We start from the raw sequence: 15,189 nt of genomic DNA, 5'->3' as shown, positions 1-15,189 counted from the left end.
CATGTGACCGAACTCTCCTGCCATGACTTAACCCTTAGATACACTTAAATTGGCAACAACAATGTTTAAAGTTACTCACTGTTATCGAAGAGAAAAAAGAAAAACTACTCACCAATCACCAGCCAATCACTTACCCCCTTGGCTGTGACGTCACCTTTCTATTTCTTTTTGCCTTCTCCCTGTAGCTGTACAAGCACGCCTCTCCATGCACCTCCTCGACGCTGGGCCCCGGACTCCCTGCTGTGCCTTTTATAGGCCTCTCACCGAACAGACATGGGCACTCGGGATCGCCATGCTCTTCACAAACTCCCACATGCTGCAGTTACGGCAAACCACCTGCCCTGACATGTCTATCTAACCTTCTTTCAACAACTCTTGGACACCAACGGCTCTTCGGAACATTCTTCCCCTTCACTTCCCTCTGATCCCATCCCTTCTTCCAATCTCACCCCCTGCTGTGTTTTTACTATGCCCTCTGACCTTCCTCTCTCTCTGACCCCGAACGATCGGTCCTCAGAAAAGGCCTGAGCTTCATCCCCTTACACACCCACTTCGATGAATTTTGAGGTCGGACGATGCCTAGCTCTTTTTCCATTTCCTTCATCTCCGTGCCCACTTCTTCGGCCAGGAGTCTTCCCCCTGCACAGCTGACCCTTTCTCCTGTTTTCAGAATTCTCGCTCTACCTGAACCTCTCCCTCTGGCCTCTAGAGAAAACAGGGAATTATAGACCGGTCAGTCTGACATCGGTGGTGGGGAAAATGTTGGAATCAATTATTAAAGATGTAATAGCAGCGCATTTGGAAAGCAGTGACAGGATCGGTCCAAGTCAGCATGGATTTATGAAAGGGAAATCATGCTTGACAAACCTAGAATTTTTTTGGGGATGTAACTAGTAGAGTGAACAAGGGGGAGCCAGTGGATGTGGTATATTTAGGCTTTTGACAAGGTCCCACGCAAGAGATTAGTGTGCAAAATTAAAGCACATGGTATTGAGGCTAATGAACTGACGTGGATAGAGAACTGCTTGGCAGACAGGAAGCAAAGAGTGGGAATAAACGGGTCCTTTTCAGAATGGCAAGCAGTGACTTGTGGGATACCACAAGGCTCAATGCTGGTACCCCTGCTACTTATAATGTACATTAAAGATTTAGACGAAGGAATTGAATGTAATATCTCCAAGTTTGCAGATGACACTAAGCTGGGTGGCAGTGTGAGCTGTGAGGAGGATGCTAAGAGGCTGCAGGGTGATTTGGACAGGTTAGGTGAATGGGCAAATACATGGCAGATGCGGTATAATGTAGATAAATGTGAGGTTATCCACTTTGGTCATAAAAATAGGAAGACAGATTGTTATCTGAATGGTGACAGATTAGTAAAAGGGGAGGCGCAACGAGACCTGGGTGTCATGGTACATCAGTCATTGAAAGTTGGCATACAGGTACAGCAGGCAGTGAAGAAGACAAATGGCATGTTGCCCTTAATAGCGAGAGGATTTGAGTATAGGAGCAGGGAGGTTGTACAGGGCCTTGGTGAGGCCACACTTTGAATATTGTGTACAGTTTTGGCCTCCTAATCTGAGGAAGGACATTTTTGCTATTGTGGGAGTGCAGCGAAGGTTCACCAGACTGATTCCCGGGATGACAGGACTGACATATGAAGAAAGACTGCACCGACTAGGCTTATATTCAATGGAATTTAGAAGAATGAGAGAGGATCTCATAGAAACATATAAAATTCTGACAGGATTGGACAGGTTAGATGCAGGAAGAATGTTCCCGATGATGGGGAACTCCTGAACCAGGGGATATGGGGTAAGCCATTTAGGACAGAGATGAGGAGAAACTTCTTCACTCAGAGAGATGTGAGCATGTGGAATTCTCTACCACAGAAAGTTATTGAGACCAGTTCGTTAGATATATTCAAAAGGGAGTTAGATGTGGCCCTTACGGCTAAAGGGATCAAGGAGTATGGCGAGAAAGCAGGAATAGGGTACTGAAGTGCATGATCAGCCATGATCATATTGAATGGTGTTGTAGGCTCGAAGGGCCGAATGGCCTACTCCTGCAACTATTTTCTATGTTGCCCTCTCTAGTCCTCTTCATTGCAAACTGCCGATGCGACATCGGCCATCTCACTGCTACTCACTCCCTCCAACCTCACTCCCTCTGAATTTGCAGCACTGCGCTCTCTCAGATCCAACCCCTACATTGTCATTAAACCTGTTGACAAGGGTGGTTCTGTTATTGTTTGGCGAACCAACCTCTACCTTGCAGAGAGTGATCGCTAACTCTCTGACACTTCCTCCTCTCTCCCCCTGGACCATGACCCCACCACCGAACATCAAGCCATCATTTCCCAAAATGTCACTGACCTCATCTCCTCTGGAGATCTTCACTCCACAGCCACCAAATCTCATAGATCCCCAACCCCACACAGCCCACTTCTACCTCCTTCTCAAGATCCACAAACAGGACTGCCCTGGTAGACCCATCATTTCAGCCTGTTCTTGCCTGAAATAAAACTTATTTCTTCCTATCTTGATTCTATTTTTTCTCCCCTTGTCCAGTGACTCTTCCAATGCCGTCCGCCACTTTAACAGTTTCCTGGCCCCAACTTTTCACTATGGATGTCCAATCCCTCTACACTTCCATCTCCCACCAGGATGGCCTGAGGGCGCACTGCTTCTTCCTCGAGCACAGGCCCAACCAGTCCCCATCCACCATCACCCTTCCTCCTCTTCCACCTGGCTGAACTTGTTCTCACATTGAACAACTTCTCCTTTAACTCCACTCACTTCCTCCAAATTAAAAGGTGTTGCTATCGGAACCCATATGTGTCTTTGTTCCAGTCCTACTCGGGTCCCCTCTTTTTCCGGTAGATTGATGACTGAATCAGTGCCGTCTCCTGCTTTCGCCCTAAACTAGAAAATATCATTCACTTTGCATCCAATTTCCACCCGTCCCTCACCGACTCTTCCCTTCCTCGACTTCTGTGTCTCCATTTTTGAGGATAGACTATTGACAAACATTCACTATAAGCCCACCGACTCCCACAGCTATCTGGAATACACTTCCTCCCATCCCGCATCCTGTAGGAACTCCATTCCATTCTCCCAGTTTCTCCGTCTCTGTCGCATCTGTTCTGATGACGCCACCTTCCACACTAGTGCCTCAAAAATGTCTTCCTTTTTCCTCATCCAAAAAGATTCCCCTCTGCCATGGTTAACATGGCCCTTGACATGAACACCTCCATTCATTCCGCAAGTGTGACCCTGAGCTTCCGGTCACCTGTCACTTTAATTCTCCACTCCACTCCAAATCTGACCACTCCATCCTTGGCCTTCTACACTTTTCCAATGAAGTTCAACGCAAGCTCGAGGAACAGCACCTCATCTTTCGTTTAGGTACTTTACAGCCTTCTGGATTAAACATCGAGTTCAACAATTTCAGACCATAATCTCTGCCCATATTTTGTTCCCTTTCTTCCCTTTTTTTTAACAAATTCTCTCTGTTTCCCATGGCAGCTGGTAATTATTCAGGCATTCACGCATTGTGACGAGGGCACAACCACCCAGACAGAGTCAGCGCCTTCAGGGGAGGGGGAGGAGGAGGAGGAGGAGAGGAGAGGGGAGGGGAGGGGAACCAGTCTGTCAGATGATGCAAGAATGAAGAAGAAAGCTGCAGACTGCAGGAAGATGTCATTGGACTGGTCAGATGGGCAGAACAGTGGCAAATGTAATTCAATCTGGATAAGTGTGAGGTAATGCATTTGGGGAGGGCTAACAAGGCAAGGGAATACACAATAAATGGTAGGACAATGAGAAGTGTAGAACAACAAAGGGACCTTGGAAGGCATATCCACTGATCCCTGAAGGTAGCAGGACAGGTAGATAAGGTGGTTAAGAAGGCATACAGAATACTTGCCTTTATTAGCTGTGGCATAGAATACAAGAACAGGGAGGTTATGCTTGAACTGTATAAAACACTAGTTAGGTCACAGCTGGAGTACTGTGTGCAGTTCTGGTCACCACATTACAGGAATGATGTGATTGCACTAGAGAGGGTACAGAGGAGATTTAGGAGGCTGTTACCTGGACTACAGAATTTTAGCTATGAGGAAAGATTGGATAGGCTGGGGTTTTTTTTGGAACAGAGGAGGCTGAGGGGAGACCTAATTGAGGTGTATAAAATTATGAGGGGCCGAGATAGAAGGGATAGGAAGGACCTCTTTCCCTTAGCAGAGGGTCAACAACCAGGGGGCATAGATTTAAAGTGGTAGGAGGTTTAGAGGGGAAATCTCTTCACCCAGAGGATGGTGTGGGTCTGGAATCCACTGCCTGAAAGACTGGTAGAGGCAGAAACCCTTGTAGCATTTAAAATGAACTTGGATATACACTTGAAGTGCCGTGACCTACAAGGCCACGGACCAAGAGCTGAAAATATAGAAAACTGGTGCAGGAGCAGGCCATTCGGCCGTTAGTGCCTGCACCACCATTCAATATGATCATTGCTGATCATGCCACTTCAGTACCCCACTCCTGCCTTCTCCCCATACCCCCTGATCCCTTTAGCTGGAAGGGCCACATCTAACTCCCTTTTGAATATATCCAACGAACTGGACTCAACAACTTCCTCTGATAGAGGTTCACAGTTCTCTGGGTGAAAAAGTTTCTCCTCATCTCGGTCCAATATGGCTTACCCCTTATCCTTAGACTGTGACCCCTGGTTCTGCACTTCCCCAACATCAGGAACATTCTTCCTGCATCTAACTGTCCAATCCTGTCAGAATTTTAGATGCTTCTATGAGATCCCCTCTCATTCCTCTAAATTCCAGTGAATATAAGCCTAGTCAATCCAGTCTTTCTTCAGATGTCAGTCCTGCCATTCCGGGAATCAGTCTGGTGAACCTTTGTAGCACTCCCTCAATTGCAAGAATGTCCTTCCTCAGATTAGGAGACCAAAACTGTACACAATATTCAAGGTGTGGTCTCACCAAGGCCCTGTACAACTGCAGCAAGACCTCCCTGCTCCTATACTCAAATCCTCTCGCTATGAAGGCCAACATGCCATTTGCTTTCTTAACTGCCTGCTGTAACTGCCTACTTTCAATGACTGATGTACCATGACACCCAGGTCTCGTTGCACCTCCCCTTTTCGAAATCTGTCATCATTCAAATAATCTGCCGTCTTGTTTTTGCCACCAAAGTGGATAACCTCACACTTATCCACATTATACTGCATCTGCCATGCATTTGCCCACTCACCTAACTTGTCCAATTCATCCTGCAGCCTCTTAGCATCCTCCTCACAGCTCACATTGCCACCCAGCTTAGTGTCATCTGCAAATGGAGATATTACATTCAATTCCTTTGTCTAAATCATTAATAGCTGGGGGCCCAGCACTGAACCTTGCAGTACCCCACGAGTCACTGCCTGCCATTCTGAAAAGGACCCATTTATTCCCACTCTTTTCTTCCTGTCTGCCAACTAGTTGTCTATCCACGTCAATACATTACCCCCAATCCTATGTGCCTTAATTTTGCACACTAATCTCTTGTGCAGCACCTTGTCAAAAGCCTTTTGAAAGTCCAAATACACCACATCCACTGTTTCTCCCTTATCCACTCTACTAGTTATATCCTTAAAAAATTCTAGAAGATTTGGCAAGCATGATTTCCCTTTCATAAATCCATGCTGACTTGGACCGATCCTGTCACTGCTTTCCAAATGCGCTGCTATCACATCTTTAATAATTGATTCCAATATTTTCCCCACTACTGATCTCAGGCTGACCGGTCTTTCAGTCCCTGTTTTCTCTCTCCCTCCTATTTTAAAAAGTGAGGTTACATTAGCTACCCTCCAATCCATAGAAACTGATCCAGACTCCATGGAATATTGGAAAATGACCACCAATGCATCTACTATTTCGAGGACCACTTCCTTAAGTACTCTGGGATGCAGACTATCAGGCCCTGGGGATTTATCGGCCTTCGATCCCATCAATTTCCATAACACCATTTCCTGACTAATAAGGATTTCCCTCAGTTCCTACAACTCGCTAGACCCTCGGTCCCCTAGTATTTTCGGGAGGTTCTTTGTGTCTTCCTTAGTGAAGACAGAACCAAAGTATTTGTTTAATTGCCCTGCCATTTCCTTGTTCCCCATTATGAATTCACCTGATTCTGGTTGCAAGGGACCTACATTCGTCTTCACTAATCTTTTTCTCTTCACATACTTATAGAAGCTTTTGCAGTCAGTTTTTATGTTCCATGCAAGATTACTGTCATACTCTATTTTCCCCCTTCTAATTAAATCATTAGTCCTCCTCTGCTAAATTCTAAATTTCTCCCAGTTCTCAGGTTTGCTGCTTTTTCTGGGCAATTTATATGCCTCTTCCTTGGATTTAACACTATCCTTAATTTCCCTTGTTAGCTACGGTTGAGCCACTTTCCCCATTTTATTCTTACGCCACACAAGGATGTACAATTGTAGTACTTCATCCATGTGATCTTTAAGTGTCTGCCATTGCCTATCTACCATGGGATTGGCTTGATAGCTCTTTGTCGACCGGCATGGACACGATGGGCTGAATGGCCTCCTTCAATGCTGTAGACTTCTGTGATTCTATGATCCTGTACTTACAGTGATAAAGTTTGTAAATTATGAGAAATATATAAGATTAAGGGGTGATGTAATTGAGGTGTTTAAGATGATTAAAGGAGTTGATGGGGTGGATGGAGAGAAACTATTTCCTCTGGTGAGGGAGTCCACAACAAGGGGACACAACCTTCAAATCAGAGCTCGGCCGTTCAGGGCTAATGTCAGGAAGCACTTCCTCACACAAATGCTGATTGGCTGTTTCTCTTGTCTGGAGAGTCTAGAACTAGGGGTCATAGTCTCAGGATAACGGACGGCCATTTAGGACTGAGATGTGGAGAAATGTCTTCACTCAAAGGGTTGTGAATCTTTGGAATTCTCTGCCCCAAAGAGCTGTGGATGTTCAGTCGTTGAGTATATTCAGGGCTGAGATCGATAGATGTTTGGACATTAAAGGAATCCAGGGATACGGGGATAGTGCGGGAAAGTGGAGTTGAGGTAGAAGATCAGCCATGATCTTGTTGAATGGCGGCGGAGCAGGCTCGAGGGGCTGTTTAGCTCCTATTTGTTATGCTCTTAAAGCGTCATGGAATCAGGAACTCTGTTCCCCATAAAACAGAGGCTGGGGGCCAATTGAAAATCCCCAAACTGAGATTGATAAATTCTTCTTAGGCAAGGGTATTAAGGGCGATGGAACCAAGACAGGTAGACGGAGTTAAAATACTGATCTAATTGAATGGTGGAACAGGCTCAATGGCCGATTCCTGTTCCTGTGTTCCAACTAATAGCCTGTCGACACTCACTGTCGAGGTTCACACATGGATATTGGGCACATGGGCCACATATTGGAGAGAAACTGGTGAGTGTAGAGCTGAACCCAGCCAGAGTCAGCACCTTCAGGGGAGGAGAGGGAACCAGTGAGTGTAGAACTGAACCCAGCCAGAGTCAGCACCTTCAGGGGAGGAGATGGAGGGGAACCAGTGAGTGTAGAACTGAACCCAGCCAGAGTCAGCACTTTCAGGGGAGGAGATGGAGGGGAACCAGTGAGTGTAGAACTGAACCCAGGCAGAGTCAACACCTTCAGGGGAGGAGAGGAGAGAAGGATAAAATAGTAGGAATTTGTGCACTCTGTCTTGCTCTCTCCATGGATCCTAAAACTACTGAACTCGTTCTTCCCCATCTGAAGTCTACAGACTCTAAAGCTGAAGCTTGGTGGCCCGCAGTCCTGACGCCTTCATTTACCTCTCCTTCTCTCCTCCTCTTTCCCCCTTGGTTGTGTTCCACACTCTGGGCCTTGACCTTTCCCCGGGGATTCTCAGTATGAACAGGGGGGATGTGCGTTGAGACAGGATGTCCCAGCTCTCCACCTTTAAAGGGACACAGATAGGACCCGCTGAGCTGAATGGCCCTGCTTTATGACATCACTGCATAGCAACCAACCTCCCTGAGCCCTGCTCATTATGGGCTGGGTTTAGCATTTGATGGGACAGTGTAGAGGGAGCTTTACTCTGTATCTAACCTGCTGTACCTGCCCTGGGAATGTTTAAGAACCAAAGAAATAGGAGCGGGAGTTGGCCATTTCGAGCCTGCTCCGCCATTCAATAAGATCATGGCTGATCTGATCATGGACTCAGTTCCACTTCCCTGCCCGCTCCCCATAACCCTTTACTCCCTTATCACTCAAAAATCTGTCTATCTCCACCTTAAATATATTCAATGACCCAGCCTCCACAGCTCTCTGGGGCAGAGAATTCCATAGATTTACAACCCTCTGAGAGAAGAAATTTCTCCACATCTCAGTTTTAAATGAACGGCCCCTTATTTTAAGACTATTTCCCCTAGTTTTAGTTTCCCCCTATGAGTGGAAATAATCACTCTGCATCTATCTTGTCGAGTTCCCTCATTATCTTATAAGTTTCAATAAGATCACCTCTCATTCTTCTGAACTCCAATGTGTATAGGCCCAGCCTACTCAACCTATCCTCATGAGTCAACTCCCTCATCTCCAGAATCAACCTAGTGAACCTTCTCTGAACAACCTCCAATGCAAGTATTTCCTTCCTTAGATACGGAGACCAAAACATATGAAGGTTAAAATCACCATTGATTATTGTCGTTCCTTTTTTACAAGTCTCCATTATTTCTTGATTTATGCTCCGTCCAATCGTGTAGCTACTGTTAGGGGGCCTACAGACTATGCCCACCAGCAACTTTTTCCCTTTATTATTCCTTATCACTACCCAAACTAATTCAACCTCTTGATCCTCTGAGCCAATATCGTTTCTCACGAACGCACTGATCCCATCCTTTATTAACAATGCTACTCCACCTCCTTTTCTTTTCTGTCTGTCCTTCCGAATTGTCAAAAACCCCTGAATATTTTGTTCCCAGTTCTGGTCACCTTGCAACCATGTCTCTGAAATGGCTATCAGATCATACCAATTTGTATCTATTTGTGCCATCAACTCATCTATTTTGTTACGAATGCTACATGCATTTAGACAAAGAGCTTTTAAATTTGTTCTTTTTACCCTTTTTCCTGCTTGTTTCCTCTGTCCTTCAAACTCACTTTCTACATGTTTGATGGAACAGTGTAGAGGGAGCTTTACTCTGTATCTAACCCATGCTGTACCTACCCTGGGAATATTTGATGGGATAGCCTGGTGGGAGCTTAAATCTGTATCGATCCCAGGCTGCACCTGCCCCTGGGAGTCTTGGAAGCGACATTGTAGAGGGAGCTTAAATCTGTATCTAATCTGTACGTATCTGCACTGGGAATGTTTGATGGGACAGTGTACTGAGATACAAAGAGATCAGAAACATTTTCCTCTACAATTAGCAATCTCGTTGTGCGAGGCCCCTTGGGGAAGAGTGACCATAATATGGTGAAATTCTACATTAGGATGGAGAATGAAACAGTTAATTCAGAGACCATGGTCCAGAACTTAAAGAAGGGTAACTTTGAAGGTATGACGCGTGAATTGGCTAGGATAGATTGGTGAACGATACTTAAGGGGTTGACAATGGATGGGCAATGGCAGACATTTAGAGACCACATGGATGAACTACAACAATTGTACATCCCTGTCTGGCATAAATAATAAAAAATGGAAGGTGGCTCAACCGTGGCTATCAAGGGAAATCAGGGATAGTATTAAAGCCAAGGAAGTGGCATACAAATTGGCCAGAAATAGCAGTGAACCTGGGGACTGGGAGAAATTTAGAACTCAGCTGAGGAGGACAAAGGGTTTGATTAGGGCAGGGAAAATAGAGTACGAGAGGAAGCTTGCAGGGAACATTATGACGGACTGCAAAAGTTTCTATAGATATGTAAAGAGAAAAAGGTTAGTAAAGACAAACGTAGGTCCCCTGCAGTCAGAATCAGGGGAAGTCATAATGGGGAACAAAGAAATGGCAGACCAATTGAACAAGTACTTTGGTTCGGTATTCACTAAGGAGGACACAAACAACCTTCCGGATATAAAAGGGGTCAGATGGTCTCGTAAGAAGGAGGAACTGAGGGAAATCCTTATTAGTCGGGAAATTGTGTTGGGGAAATTGATGGGATTGAAGGCAGATAAATCCCCAGAGGCTGATGGACTGCATCCCAGAGTACTTAAGTGGCCTTGGAAATAGCAGATGCATTGACAGTCATTTCCAACATTCCATAGACTCTGGATCAGTTCCTATCGAGTGGAGGGTAGCCAATGTAACCCTACTTTTTAAAAAAGGAGGGAGAGAGAAAACGGAATTATAGACCGGTCAGCCTAACCTCAGTAGTGGGTAAAATGATGGAATCAATTATTAAGGATGTCATAACAGCGCATTTGGAAAGAGTTGACATGATAGGTCCAAGTCAGCATGGATTTGTGAAAGGGAAATCATGCTTGACAAATCTTCTGGAATTTTTTGAGGATGTTTCCAGTAGAGTGGACAAGGGAGAACCAGTTGATTGTGGTATATTTGGACTTTCAGAAGACTTTCGACAAGGTCCCACACAAGAGATTAATGTGCAAAGTTAAAGCACATGGGATTGGGGGTAGAGTGCTGACATGGATTGAGAACTGGTTGTCAGACAGGAAGCAAAGAGTAGGAGTAAATGGGTACTTTTCAGAATGGCAGGCAGTGACTAGTGGGGTACCGCAAGGTTCTGTGCTGGGGCCCCAGCTGTTTACATTGTACATTAATGATTTGGACGAGGGGATTAAATGTAGTATCTCCAAATTTGCGGATGACACTAAGTTGGGTGGCAGTGTGAGCTGCGAGGAGGATGCTATGAGACTGCAGAGTGACTTGGATAGGTTAGGTGAGTGGGCAAATGCATGGCAGATGAAGTATAATGTGGATAAATGTGAGGTTATCCACTTTGGTGGTAAAAACAGAGAGACAGACTATTATCTGAATGGTGACAGATTAGGAAAAGGGGAGGTGCAACGAGACCTGGGTGTCATGGTACATCAGCCATTGAAGGTTGGCATGCAGGTACAGCAGGCGGTTAAGAAAGCAAATGGCATGTTGGCCTTCATTGCGAGGGGATTTGAGTACAGGGGCAGGGAGGTGTTGCTACAGTTGTACAGGGCCTTGGTGAGGCCACACCTGGAGTATTGTGTACAGTTTTGGTCTCCTAACTTGAGGAAGGACATTCTTGCTATTGAGGGTGTGCAGCGAAGGTTCACCAGACTGATTCCCGGGATGGCGGGACTGACATCTCAAGAAAGACTGGATCAACTGGGCTTGTATTCACTGGAGTTCAGAAGAATGAGAGGGGATCTCATAAAAACTTTTAAAATTCTGACAGGTTTAGACAGGTTAGATGCAGGAAGAATGTTCCCAATGTTGGGGAAGTCCAGAACCAGGGGACACAGTCTAAGGATAAGGTGTAAGCCATTTAGGACCGAGATAAGGAGAAACTTCTTCACCCAGAGAGTGGTGAACCTGTGGAATTCTCTCCCACAGAAAGTTGTTGAGGCCAATTCACTAAATATATTCAAAAAGGAGTTAGATGAGGTCCTTACTACTAGGGGGATCAAGGGGTATGGCGAGAAAGCAGGAATGGGGTACTGAGGTTGCATGTTCAGCAACTGAATGGCAGTGCAGGCTCGAAGGGCCGAATGGCCTACTCCTGCACCTATTTTCTATGTTTCTATGTCTCTCTCTTTCTCTCCCAGTCTCGCTCCCTCTCCCAGTGTATCTCCATCTGTCTCTTTCCCTCAATTTTGATCTCACTGTCTCCCTCGTTCTAGCTCTCCCTCTCTGTCTCTCTCCTTCTGTCTCGCTTCGCCTGTCTCCCTACATCTATCTTGCTCCCTCTTTCTCTCTGTCTCTCTGTTTGTCCCTCTCTCACTGTCACTCTCTCTCTCTATCGCTCACTCCATCTGTCTCTGTTTCCGTGTGTCTGTCTCCCTCTGTCCATATCTCTCTCCCTCTCTTGTATAACTAAGACCACCTACTTCCACCTCCGTAACATCGCCCGTCTCCACCCTGGCCTCAGCTCATCCGCTGCTGATGCCCTCATCCATGCCTTTGTTACCTCTCGACTTGACTATTCCAACACACTCCTGGCTGGCCTCCCACACTCTACCCTATGTGAACTAGAGGTGATCCAAAACTCGTCTGCCTGTGTCCTAACTCACACCAAGTCCTGCTCACCCGTCACCCTGGTGCTCGCTGACCTACATTGCAACTCTCTGTGTCTCCCTCCCCCCCTCTCTCTCTCTCTCCCTCCCTCTCAGTCTTCCTGTCTCCCTCTCAGTCTCTCAGTTTCTCTGTCTCTGGGTCTCTCAATCTCTATCCCCTCTCTCTCTGTCTCCCTCTCAGTCTTCCAGTTTCTCTGTCTCTGGGTCTCTCAATCTCTCTCCCCTCTCTCTCTGTGCTCTCACTCTCTGACTCTGTCTCTCTCTGTCTGTCGCTCTGTGTGTCTCTGTCAATCTCTCTCCCTCTCTGTCTTTCTCTCAGTCTGTCTCTCTCTCCCCCCCCTCTCTCTCTTCCCCCCCCTCCCTCCCTTCTCTTTCTCTCCTCCCCTCCCTCCCTTCTCTTTCTCTCTCCCCCTCCCTCCCTTCTCTTTCTCTCTGCCCCTCTCTCCATGTTTCTGTGTTTGTGTGTCTCTCTGTTGCTCTGTCTTTTGTTTTTTCTCTCTCTCTCTGTCTCTATGTCTCTCTCACGCTGACTCTCTCACACAGTCTGGCCTTTTCGCGATCTCTCTCTCCCTCTCTGTCACTCTTTCCTCTCTCTCTGTCTCCCTCTCTCTCTGTCTCGCTTGCTTCAACTGTATCGCTCCCAGTCTCTGCCAGTCATTTGAACATAAAAGCAAAAAAGCATAAGACCCTCTGGGGTAGAGCATTCCAAAGATCCACAACCCTTTGAGTGAAGAAATTTCTCCTCATCTCAGTCCTAAATGGCCGACCCCTTATTCTGAGACTGTGACCCCTAGTTCTAGACTCCCCAGACAGTCTGTCCACAATACTCCAGGTGTGGTCTCACCAGGGCCCTATATAATTGCAGTAGAACATCTTTATTCTTATACTTAAATCCTCTTGTAGTAAATATACCATTTGCTTTCCTAATTGCTTGCTGTACCTGCATGTTAACTTTGTGATTCTTGTACAAGGACACCCAGGTCCCTCTGAACACCAACATTTCCCAATCTCTCTCCATTTAAAAAATACTTTGCTTTTCTATTTTGCTGACCAAAGTGGGTAACTTCACATTTCTCCACATTACATTCCATCTGCCATGTTCTTGGCCACTACTTTAACCTGTCTGTGTCCCTTTGCAGCCTCTTTGCATTAACCTCACAAATTACTTTCCCACCGAGCTTTGTATCATCAGCCAACTTGGATACATCACACTCGGCCCCCTCATCTAAGTTATTGATACAGATTGTGAATAGCTGAGGCCCAAGCACCCATCCTTGCGTAACCCACTGGTTACAGTCTGACAACCCAAAAATGACCGTCAATCCGTGTAATATATCGCCCCAATACATGGGTCTCAACTTAGTGTCTCGCTGTACCCCCCCCCCCACCCTCTCTGTCAGTCTCTCTGTCTGTCTCTCTCTCTCTCTCCCAATGTATCTCCATCTGTCTCTTTCCCTCTATTTTGATCTCACTGTCTCCCTCGGTCCAGTTCCCCTTCTCCCTCGCTGTCTCTCCCTCTGTCTCTCTCCTTCTGTCTCCCTACATCTATCTCTCTGTCTCTCTCTAGTCTCCCACTGTCGCTCTCTTGCGCTCTCTCTCTGTCGCTCACGCCATCTGTCTTGCTGTCTCTGTCTCTATGTCTGTCTCCCTCTGACTTTCCCTCTGTTCATATCTCTCTCCCTCTCTCGCAACTAAGACCACCTCCTTAACATCGCCCGGCTTTTGGTGTTTTGGACAGGGGGGTACTGCCCCTTTGGAATTTTGTATTCCTTACTGCCACTTTTGATCGGCTCACGCTTTTCGAAGTTTACTACTCAGCCATTCTTGCCCTTGTCCATTGGCTTGTCCTTTAGGTTTTTGGTGTTACGGACAGAGGGGTAATGTCCTCTTGGAGTTTTGTATTCAATACTGTCCCCTGTAAATCAGTTTAGCTATTTTTTAGAAATTATGCTACTCGATCTTTCTTGTTCTTAGTCTTATCCCTTACTTTAATTGGGTTATCTCTTGTTCCTTATGTTCTGGTGTTCTATGTTATAATCGTTGTGCCTCTGTGTGTCATTCTGGACCCTGGGGCAATGTTGTATGTTATAATCGCTGTGCCTCTGTTGTTCTGGACCCTGGGGCCACATTGTATGTTATAATCGCTGTGGTTCTGTGTGTCATTCTGGACCCTGGGGCCATGTTGTTCCTTCGGAATTGTGGGGAAGGGAGGGGGTGTATCCTGGATTTTCTAGGGAGTGGTGTTTTGTCTCTCATTTCTAAGTTAAGATTTTTTATTTTATTATTCCTACCTCGCTGTGCATATGTGTGTCGTTCTGGACACTGATGCAATTTAGTATCTTTAGGTTTTAGGTCTGTGTTGGGTTTGGTCTTGGGCTCTGACGGCTTAGGTTTTGTGGTGTTTGGGTCTTGACTAATTCTTGTGGGGTTATGTTTTAGATTAGGGTTGGTTGGCTGTCTGGTTCTGGGTTAGGGTTTGTTATTGGGGCTATGATTTGATTAATATGTTTCCGGGTAGGGATCTGTTTTCAAGTTCAGTTCAGGGTTGGGTTTTAGGGCTTGGTTTTCATTCATGGGTTGTTTGGGTTGTGGTTAGGTTTTTAGGGATGGGGGCTGGTTACTGAATTTTCGGGTAGGGTCGGGGCTCCATTTGGGGTTGGAGTAGGGTTGGGTTTGGGGTTAAAGTTTGGGTTAGGGTTTTCTTTGGGCTCGTCGGTTCTTTGGGTTATGATTAGGTTTTCAGGAGTGGGGGCTGGTTGTTCAGTTTTAGGTTAGGATTTAGGGCTCGGGTTGGGGTAAGGGTTAGGTTTTGGGTTAGGGTCAGGGGTAGGTTTAGAGTTAGCGTTCGAGAGGGTTCCGGTGGTTCTGAGGTTCTTCGTAGGGTAAGTTTTAGTGGTAGGGTTATGTACTCGGGGATATGGTTCTCTAGTGTTTGTGATGTGGTTACCTGCCCAGG

At 46.1% G+C, this 15,189-nt stretch overlaps 2 protein-coding genes across 2 annotated transcripts in view; one reads left to right on the top strand and one right to left on the bottom strand.

Moving 5' to 3' along the window:
• The window catches only part of LOC139274083 (zinc finger protein 850-like), a 203,474-nt gene that overhangs the window by 154,918 nt on the left and 33,367 nt on the right, over positions 1–15,189 (bottom strand). The window lies entirely within an intron of this gene.
• LOC139273518 (zinc finger protein 664-like) overlaps positions 1–15,189 on the top strand; it is a 221,311-nt gene that overhangs the window by 191,268 nt on the left and 14,854 nt on the right. The gene's annotated exons all lie outside the window — the stretch shown is intronic.

Source organism: Pristiophorus japonicus, chromosome 9 (genome assembly GCF_044704955.1).
Source record: "Pristiophorus japonicus isolate sPriJap1 chromosome 9, sPriJap1.hap1, whole genome shotgun sequence".
In the NCBI taxonomy this organism is placed as follows: Eukaryota; Metazoa; Chordata; class Chondrichthyes; family Pristiophoridae; genus Pristiophorus; species Pristiophorus japonicus.
The sequence above is the reverse complement of the archived record's forward strand: the minus strand, read 5'-3'. Positions and strand labels throughout refer to the sequence as shown.